The 9,788-nt window shown below is 60.2% G+C and overlaps 1 non-coding gene across 1 annotated transcript; it reads left to right on the forward strand.

Annotated features, from left to right (window-relative positions):
* The first annotated feature begins 6,871 nt into the window (after positions 1–6,871).
* On the forward strand, positions 6,872–8,764 carry LOC135091155 (small subunit ribosomal RNA). Its single transcript, XR_010262404.1, has one exon. It is a non-coding gene; the product is annotated as a small subunit ribosomal RNA (ribosomal RNA).
* The last annotated feature ends 1,024 nt before the right edge of the window (positions 8,765–9,788 follow it).

A 9,788-nucleotide genomic window follows, 5' to 3' on the forward strand; every position in this document is an offset into this window, starting at 1 on the left:
GGTTGTTTTAACGCGCCGTGGGGTCCCTCGCTCTCCCTCCGCTCGCGAGACGTGATTCCCCTTCTGGCGGGGCCTCACGCCCTTGATACGTGGTCGGTTTGTGTCTCCGCTCCGCTCCCCCTCCTCCCCCGGCAGGGGTGGAAGCGTCTCCTGCCGGGAGAGGCGCGCCGCCCTTGTACCGTGGTTGTTTTAACGCGCCGTGGGTCCCGCGCTCTCCCTCCGCTCGCGAGACGTGATTCCCCTCCTGGCGGGGCATCACGCCCTTGACACGTGGTCGGTGTGCTGCTCCGCTCCGCTCCCCCGCCTCCCCCGGCTGGGGTGGAAGCGTCTCCTGCCGGGAGAGGCGCGCCGCCCTTGTACCGTGGTTGTGTTAACGCTCCGTGGGGTCCCGCGCTCTCCCTCCGCTCGCGAGACGTGATTCCCCTTCTGGCGGGGCCTCACGCCCTTGATACGTGGTCGGTTTGTGTCTCCGCTCCGCTCCCCTGCCTCCCCCTGCTGGGGTGGAAGCGTCTCCTGCCGGGAGAGGCGCGACGCCCTTGTACCTCGGTTGTGTTATCGCGCCGTGGGGTCCCGCGCTCTCCCTCCGCTCGCGAGACGTGATTCCCCTTCTGGCGGGGCCTCACGCCCTTGACACGTGGTCGGTGTGTTGCTCCGCTCCGCTCCCCCTCCTCCCCCGGCTGGGGTGGAAGCGTCTCCTGCCGGGAGAGGCGCGCCGCCCTTGTACCGTGGTTGTGTTATCGCTCCGTGGGGTCCTGCGCTCTCCCTCCGCTCGCGAGACGTGATTCCCCTTCTGGCGGGGCCTCACGCCCTTGATACGTGGTCGGTTTGTGTCTCCGCTCCGCTCCCCTGCCTCCCCCTGCTGGGGTGGAAGCGTCTCCTGCCGGGAGTGGCGCGCCGCCCTTGTACCGTGGTTGTTTTAACGCGCCGTGGGGTCCAACGCTCTCCCTCCGCTCGCGAGACGTGATTCCCCTCCTGGTGGGGCCTCACGCCCTTGATACGTGGTCGGTTTGTTTCTCCGCTCCGCTCCCCCGCCTCACCCGGCTGGGGTGGAAGCGTCTCCTGCCGGGAGAGGCGCGACGCCCTTGTTCCTCGGTTGTGTTAACGCGCCGTGGGGTCCCGCGCTCTCCCTCCGCTGGCGAGACGTGATTCCCCTTCTGGCGGGGCCTCACGCCCTTGATACGTGGTCGGTTTGTTGCTCCGCTCCGCTCCCCCGCCTCCCCCGGCAGGGGTGGAAGCGTCTCCTGCCGGGAGAGGCGCGCCGCCCTTGTACCGTGGTTGCTTTAACGCGCCGTGGTGTCCCGCGCTCTCCCTCCGCTCGCGAGACGTGATTCCCCTCCTGGCGGGGCCTCACGCCCTTGACACGTGGTCGGTGTGCTGCTCCGCTCCGCTCCCCCGCCTCCCCCGGCTGGGGTGGAAGCGTCTCCTGCCGGGAGAGGCGCGCCGCCCTTGTACCGTGGTTGTGTTAACGCTCCGTGGGGTTCTGCGCTCTCCCTCCGCTCGCGAGACGTGATTCCCCTTCTGGCGGGGCCTCACGCCCTTGATACGTGGTCGTTTTGTGTCTCCGCTCCGCTCCCCTGCCTCCCCCTGCTGGGGTGGAAGCGTCTCCTGCCGGGAGTGGCGCGCCGCCCTTGTACCGTGGTTGTTTTAACGCGCCGTGGGGTCCAACGCTCTCCCTCCGCTGGCGAGACGTGATTCCCCTTCTGGCGGGGCCTCACGCCCTTGATACGTGGTCGGTTTGTTGCTCCGCTCCGCTCCCCCGCCTCCCCCGGCAGGGGTGGAAGCGTCTCCTGCCGGGAGAGGCGCGCCGCCCTTGTACCGTGGTTGCTTTAACGCGCCGTGGTGTCCCGCGCTCTCCCTCCGCTCGCGAGACGTGATTCCCCTCCTGGCGGGGCCTCACGCCCTTGACACGTGGTCGGTGTGCTGCTCCGCTCCGCTCCCCCGGCTGGGGTGGAAGCGTCTCCTGCCGGGAGAGGCGCGCCGCCCTTGTACCGTGGTTGTGTTAACGCTCCGTGGGGTCCTGCGCTCTCCCTCCGCTCGCGAGACGTGATTCCCCTTCTGGCGGGGCCTCACGCCCTTGATACGTGGTCGGTTTGTGTCTCCGCTCCGCTCCCCTGCCTCCCCCCGCTGGGGTGGAAGCGTCTCCTGCCGGGAGTGGCGCGCCGCCCTTGTACCGTGGTTGTTTTAACGCGCCGTGGGGTCCAACGCTCTCCCTCCGCTCGCGAGACGTGATTCCCCTCCTGGTGGGGCCTCACGCCCTTGATACGTGGTCGGTGTGCTGCTCCGCTCCGCTCCCCCGCCTCCCCCGGCAGGGGTGGCAGCGTCTCCTGCCGGGAGAGGCGCGCCGCCCTTGTACCGTGGTTGTTTTAACGCGCCGTGGGGTCCCGCGCTCTCCCTCCGCTCGCGAGACGTGATTCCCCTCCTGGCGGGGCCTCACGCCCTTGACACGTGGTCGGTGTGCTGCTCCGCTCCGCTCCCCCGCCTCCCCCGGCTGGGGTGGAAGCGTCTCCTGCCGGGAGAGGCGCGCCGCCCTTGTACCGTGGTTGTGTTAACGCTCCGTGGGGTCCTGCGCTCTCCCTCCGCTCGCGAGACGTGATTCCCCTTCTGGCGGGGCCTCACGCCCTTGACACGTGGTCGGTTTGTTGCTCCGCTCCGCTCCCCCGCCTCCTCCAGCTGGGGTGGAAGTGCCGTGGTTGTGTTAACGCGCCGTGGGGTCCCGCGCTCTCCCTCCGCTCGCGAGACGTGATTTCCCTTCTGGCGGGGCCTCACGCCCTTGACACGTGGTCGGTTTGTTGGTCCGCTCCGCTCCCCCAGGCAAGGTTCCCCGCCGGCAGGGGCTTGACCCCGTTGAGACGTGGCGGCATGTCCGTGGGGGTGCTTCGGTGTCCCGCGCGCTTCTCTGCTGTGGGAGGGTTGACGCCGTTGATGTAGCGCGCCTGGGGCGGCTGGTCGGGGAAACCTGCTGGGAGGGCCTTGGCGCCGTTAAAAGGGTAGGGGCTGCGGTGCCACGAAATCCGGGGAAAAGTCGTGAAAAGTGGAAGTTCAGGGCCAAAGTGGTCTACGGCGTCAAGGTGCTCCCGCGCTGGGAGGTAACCCAGGACCCCCTGATTCCGTCAATGTCGCACCAGGTTTCGGAAGCAACCTGCACCGAGGTCCCGTTTGCAAATATAGTAAGGAGGTCGGGTCTCAGGCCACCCGACCTACTACCTTGACGGGCTGATGAAGCTCCTCGGCGTGCGCGCTATCTCCGCCTTAACCCTGTTGAGATGAGACGATCCTTGGGTGGGGGTGAGGTTCGGAGGCGCACGTTTAACACCTCCAGAGGCTTGACGAGGTCATGGAGGTGTCTATCGAGGTTCATTCATTGATTCATTGGTGAGGCAATGAAGGAAAACCACCCGCTTTGGAGGTTGCCGGGCGGCACACGTGTCCCATGACGTATGCGTTTCGACGCTGCTAGGCGCGGTGCCGGTCCTTTGCTCCTCTGAGGGCCCGCTTGAGAGGTTGCCGGACGGTACACGTGTCCCATGACGTATGCGTTTCGACGCTGCTAGGCGCGGTGCCGGTCCTCTGCTCCTCTGAGGGCCCGCTTGAGAGGTTGCCGGACGGTACACGTGTCCCATGACGTATGCGTTTCGACGCTGCTAGGCGCGGTGCCGGTCCTCTGCTCCTCTGAGAGCCCGCTTTGGAGGTTGCCGGACGGCACACGTGTCCCATGACGTATGCGTTTCGACGCTGCTAGGCGCGGTGCCGGTCCTCTGCTCCTCTGAGGGCCCGCTTGAGAGGTTGCCGGACGGCACACGTGTCCCATGACGTATGCGTTTCGACGCTGCTAGGCGCGGTGCCGGTCCTCTGCTCCTCTGAGGGCCCGCTTTGGAGGTTGCCGGACGGCACACGTGTCCCATGACGTATGCGTTTCGACGCTGCTAGGCGCGGTGCCGGTCCTCAGCTCCTAATGATATCAACAAGAGTCCCATGCCACTCTTGTTCGCGCTGTTGCGAGCCTGGGCGTGCGCTTTCCACGTTAACCCCGACGGGATGATTCGGGTGGGGGGTTAACGTGACGCACCCTTACTATATATGTATGAATGGATTATGGATTTGACACCGTTAAGTGCCTAGACGAGGTGGGCTTCTTAATGCGTGTCGTGCTCGCAACAGCTGCGGCGGCGGCAAGCCGCTCTGAGAACCACCCCAACAGTTGTTACGCTATGGAGGTTGCTGGGTTGCACTCGCGTACCATGACGCACGTGAATCACCTCTGCTAGGCGCGGTGCGCGTCCCCCTCCTCCTGGCGTCAACTGTCCGAGAGGTCCTCGTCTCCTCTCGTCTCCTCTCCTTTGGATGAGAAGCGTCACGGCATTAGCTGCGGCTCCTCGTGGCGGCGCACACGGTGTGTGAGGTTTGTGTGTGTGCCAAAGCGAGTTTGCCTTGAATGCAGCGACCCCTCTTGTTTGGTGATGGTTACTCCACTCCCCGTGCGATTGATCATCTCGAGGGTTGTACCGTGGAGGGACGGTCACCCTGGTTCCTGAACTGACGCAGCTTCTATCGAGCGGTCGGTTGGAACGAAGCACCTCACGCTGTTTTTTTAGCGGGCTATGACGCTTTGCTGCAGCTGCTGCTGCTGCCGCTTGTTAAGGGGCGGGACAAGCTTGAGGGCAGCAGCAGCACGTGGTAGTAGCAGCAGCCTGCGGGGCAATGACTGTGTGCAATGAGAGTTATTGCCTGGTGCCAAGGAGGAACACGGCGATATGCCTGGCTTGTTTCTGCTGCGGCTCGTCTCCGTGGAAGGGGCACACGGAAGATAAAATGACTTACTTGTATGAATAAAAAATAAGAGACGACGAGCAAGAGCTGGGCGCAGCAAGTACCAACAAATGAGTAGTGAATGAACTTCACAATGAAGGATTTAAAATGGTGCTTTGCTGCGAGCTCGTCTCCGTGGAAGGGGCACACGGAAGATAAAATGACTTGTATGAATAAAAAATAAGAGACGACGAGCAAGAGCTGGGCGCAGCAAGTACCAACAAATGAGTAGTGAATGAACTTCACAATGAAGGATTTAAAATGGTGCTTTGCTGCGAGCTCGTCTCCGTGGAAGGGGCACACGGAAGAGAGAGAGAGAGAGAGAGACAGACAGAGAGAGAGAAAGAAACGAGCAAGCAAGCAAGCCAGTGGTGTTCAATGTGTTACCTTACCTGGTACCCTGCCAGAAAAAAAAAAAAAAAAATCAAAAACAGCTCTAACGATGCTTCGCTGCGGGAGGGCGCAGCAAGTATCCACAAAGGAGAGATGACCTCCTTTATTTTTTTTTTTTTAAGTTGAGAAGGGACGCGGCGTCGACAGACCTTTGGGGTCCGACGCTTCGCGATTTCCTGGTGGCTCTCTTACTACACTTTTGAGTGTCAGAAAGTCATGGCAATGGAATTGAAAGTGGAAAGGAGCAGCAGCAGCATGCCGTCTAGGCTACGGCTGGCTGGTGGGGGTGGCTTGAAGCCACCTTCCACCGAGTCATGTTGTTTCTGGGTAATCTCGCAGCAGCCGTCGTCGTCGTCAAGGCTACGACGGCGGCTCCGCTGCTACTATACTACTCGTGTCTGTTGTTCCCCGCCTCGGGGAGCTTCGCCGACCGTGGGTAGTGTTGGTGTGTCCATACTGCCTCGACCGTGCGTGCCCCGAGGTCGGGCTGTCGTCAGCGCAGGGCTGCTGCGGCTCTTGACGGGCCGTGGCTTAAGTGATGCTTAAGTGAACTTACCCTTGCGTCTGCGGCGGCCGTTGGGAGAGAGAGAGACCTCGTTGCCTCGTCACGACGGCGTTCGTGCTTGGCCTCGTTGTCTTCTGGCCTCGGTAGTGCCGGACTGTGTGTGTGTGTGCGTGGTTGTTGTAGTCCCCGCCTCGGGGAAGGTCGCCGACCGTGGGTAGTGTTGGTGTGTCCATACTGCCTCGACCGTGCGTGCCCCGAGGTCGGGCTGTCGTCAGCGCAGGGCTGCTGCGGCTCTTGACGGGCCGTAGCTTAAGTGATGCTTAAGTGAACTTACCCTTGCGTCTGCGGCGGCCGTTGGGACGTGCACCTCCTTGTTTTTGTCCCCGCCTCGGGGAAGGTCGCCGACCGTGGGTAGTGTTGGCGTGTCCATACTGCCTCGACCGTGCGTGCCCCGAGGTCGGGCTGTCGTCAGCGCAGGGCTGCTGCGGCTCTTGACGGGCCGTAGCTTAAGTGATGCTTAAGTGAACTTACCCTTGCGTCTGCGGCGGCCGTTGGGACGTGCGCGACAACCCCCACCACCTGGTCTGTGGCCAGCAAGGGCTCCTCTTCCTCCTGTTGTTAGTATTCCCCGCCTCGAGGAGCGGCGCCGACGATGGGTACTGTTGGTTGTTTCCACACTGCTCCGACTGTGCGCGCCTCGAGGTCCGGGCTGTCGTCAGCGCAGGGCTGCTGCGGCTCTTGACGGGCCGTGGCTTAAGTGATGCTTAAGTGAACTTACCCTTGTGTCTGCGGCAGCCGATGGGAAGAGGAAGGGAGGAGCCGTGATGTGATGTGATGGGTAGTGGTAGCAGGCAGCAACCGATTTCCAGTGCACAATGAATGAAGGGGCTGCTGCTCTCTGTCTGGATGAGCGCGCAAAAACCAAAATTGAATGAATAATCATGATGAGGGGATTGACAGATTGAGAGAGGGGGCCGTCATCGTGATGATGGCGGCGGCCCAGCAAACAAACCAACACAGACCAAGGCAAAAAAACCAAACCAAACCAAACCAAAATGCAAGAGGTGTCAGACAAACAAAGTGAGTGAGAGTGGGAGAGAAAGGAGAACGATGGTGGCGTTCTTCCTATAACCTAAGGCCAAAGAAAGCAAAACCCATAAACAAAACTACCTGGTTGATCCTGCCAGTAGTCATATGCTTGTCTCAAAGATTAAGCCATGCATGTCTAAGTACAAGCCCAATTAAGGTGAAACCGCGAATGGCTCATTAAATCAGCTATGATTCATTGGATCTGTAGCCCACACTTACTTGGATAACTGTGGTAATTCTAGAGCTAATACATGCATCACGTCTCTGACCGCAAGGGAAGAGCGCTTTTATTAGTTCAAAACCGGTCGGGCCTCGGTCCGCCAACCCCACCGTGTTGAATCTGAATAACTTGTGGCTGAGCGCACGGCCTCCAGTGCCGGCGCCGCCTCTTTCAAGTGTCTGCCTTATCAGCTTTCGATTGTAGGCTATGCGCCTACAATGGCTATAACGGGTAACGGGGAATCAGGGTTCGATTCCGGAGAGGGAGCCTGAGAAACGGCTACCACATCTAAGGAAGGCAGCAGGCACGCAAATTACCCACTCCCGGCACGGGGAGGTAGTGACGAAAAATAACGATGCGAGACTCATCCGAGGCCTCGCAATCGGAATGAGTACACTTTAAATCCTTTAACGAGGACCCATTGGAGGGCAAGTCTGGTGCCAGCAGCCGCGGTAATTCCAGCTCCAATAGCGTATATTAAAGTTGTTGCGGTTAAAAAGCTCGTAGTTGGATTTCAGTTCTGGACTGACGGTTCACCGCCCGGTGCACACTGTCACGCTCCGAACAGCCGTAACACAGCCCGCTGGCTCGCACGGGGTGCTCTTCACCGGGTGTCCCGCGTGGCCGGCAGAGTTTACTTTGAAAAAATTAGAGTGCTCAAAGCAGGCTACACTGATGGCCTGAATGCCTATGCATGGAATAATGGAATAGGACCTCGGTTCTATTTTGTCGGTTTTCTGAACCCGAGGTAATGACTAATAGGAACAGGCGGGGGCATTCGTATTGCGACGCTAGAGGTGAAATTCTTGGACCGTCGCAAGACGAACTACTGCGAAAGCATTTGCCAAGGATGTTTTCATTAATCAAGAACGAAAGTTAGAGGTTCGAAGGCGATCAGATACCGCCCTAGTTCTAACCATAAACGATGCTGACCAGCGATCCGCCGGTGTTATTCCCATGACCCGGCGGGCAGCTTCCGGGAAACCAAAGTCTTTGGGTTCCGGGGGAAGTATGGTTGCAAAGCTGAAACTTAAAGGAATTGACGGAAGGGCACCACCAGGAGTGGAGCCTGCGGCTTAATTTGACTCAACACGGGGAACCTCACCAGGCCCAGACACCGGAAGGATTGACAGATTGAGAGCTCTTTCTCGATTCGGTGGGTGGTGGTGCATGGCCGTTCTTAGTTGGTGGAGCGATTTGTCTGGTTAATTCCGATAACGAACGAGACTCTGGCCTACTAACTAGTCGACGGATCTCCAGCAATTGGTGTCCAGTTCGCAGCTTCTTCTTAGAGGGATAAGCGGCAATTCTAGCCGCACGAGATTGAGCAATAACAGGTCTGTGATGCCCTTAGATGTTCTGGGCCGCACGCGCGCTACACTGAAGGGATCAACGTGTCCTCCCCCTCCGAGAGGAGCGGGTAACCCGTTGAAATCCTTTCATGATAGGGATTGGGGTTTGCAATTGTCTCCCATGAACGAGGAATTCCCAGTAAGCGCAAGTCATGAGCTTGCGTTGATTACGTCCCTGCCCTTTGTACACACCGCCCGTCGCTACTACCGATTGAATGATTTAGTGAGGCCTTCGGACTGGCGCTCTTGGATGCCGGGCCTGCGTCGCGGTCAGTTCTGCTGCCGCCGCTGGGCTCTTTCGGCGCCTCGAGCTGACGGAAAGATGTCCAAACTTGATCATTTAGAGGAAGTAAAAGTCGTAACAAGGTTTCCGTAGGTGAACCTGCGGAAGGATCATTAACGTGTTGTTGGTTTTGAAGGCGAACCCCACACTCAAAATAGAGCTAATACAAATAATGGGTGGTCGCGGTTCGCTCAAGCAGCGAGCCGTTGACCTGTTGGCGGGGCAAAAGGTGGTGCCCTGCCCGCCCAAAAAAAAAAAAAAAAAAAGGAAAGAGAGAGGGAAACCTTTCTTTTTCCGCTTCTTCTCCCCGCGCTCCGTGCCGGAGCGTGGGGTAGACCAACTGTTGTTACTTACACACCACGCCCACGGGAAACCACGGCGTTTGGTGCCTCCGTCGTCGCCGTAGTAGTGGCTAGGTGAGCCCGCTGGTTAATTCCGATAACGGCGACGATGACGGTCGGAGGAGAAGTTGGTGGTGGGTCCCGCCGCGAGGCCCACTCCTCTTCTACTAACCCCGATCGCCTCCCGTGCTGCGGGAGGGAAGGCACCACTCGTCCCCGGCGTTTGGTGCCTCCATCGTCGCCGTAGTAGTGGCTAGGTGAGCCCGCTGGTTAATTCCGATAACGGCGACGATGACGGTCGGAGGAGAAGTTGGTGGTGGGTCCCGCCGCGAGGCCCACTCCTCTTCTACTAACCCCGATCGCCTCCCGTGCTGCGGGAGGGAAGGCACCACTCGTCCCAACCGGCGTTTGGTGCCTCCATCGTCGCCGTAGTAGTGGCTAGGTGAGCCCGCTGGTTAATTCCGATAACGGCGACGATGACGGTCGGAGGAGAAGTTGGTGGTGGGTCCCGCCGCGAGGCCCACTCCTCTTCTACTAACCCCGATCGCCTCCCGTGCTGCGGGAGGGAAGGCACCACTCGTCCCCGGCGTTTGGTGCCCCCATCGTCGCCGTAGTAGTGGCTAGGTGAGCCCGCTGGTTAATTCCGATAACGGCGACGATGACGGTCGGAGGAGAAGTTGGTGGTGGGTCCTGCCGCGAGGCCCACTCCTCTTCTACTAACCCCGATCGCCCCCCGTGCTGCGGGAGGGAGGGCACCACTCGTCCCAACCGGCGTTTGTTGGTTCCTCCGTCGTCGCCG

Source organism: Scylla paramamosain, chromosome 36 (genome assembly GCF_035594125.1).
Source record: "Scylla paramamosain isolate STU-SP2022 chromosome 36, ASM3559412v1, whole genome shotgun sequence".
NCBI classification, from domain to species: Eukaryota; Metazoa; Arthropoda; class Malacostraca; order Decapoda; family Portunidae; genus Scylla; species Scylla paramamosain.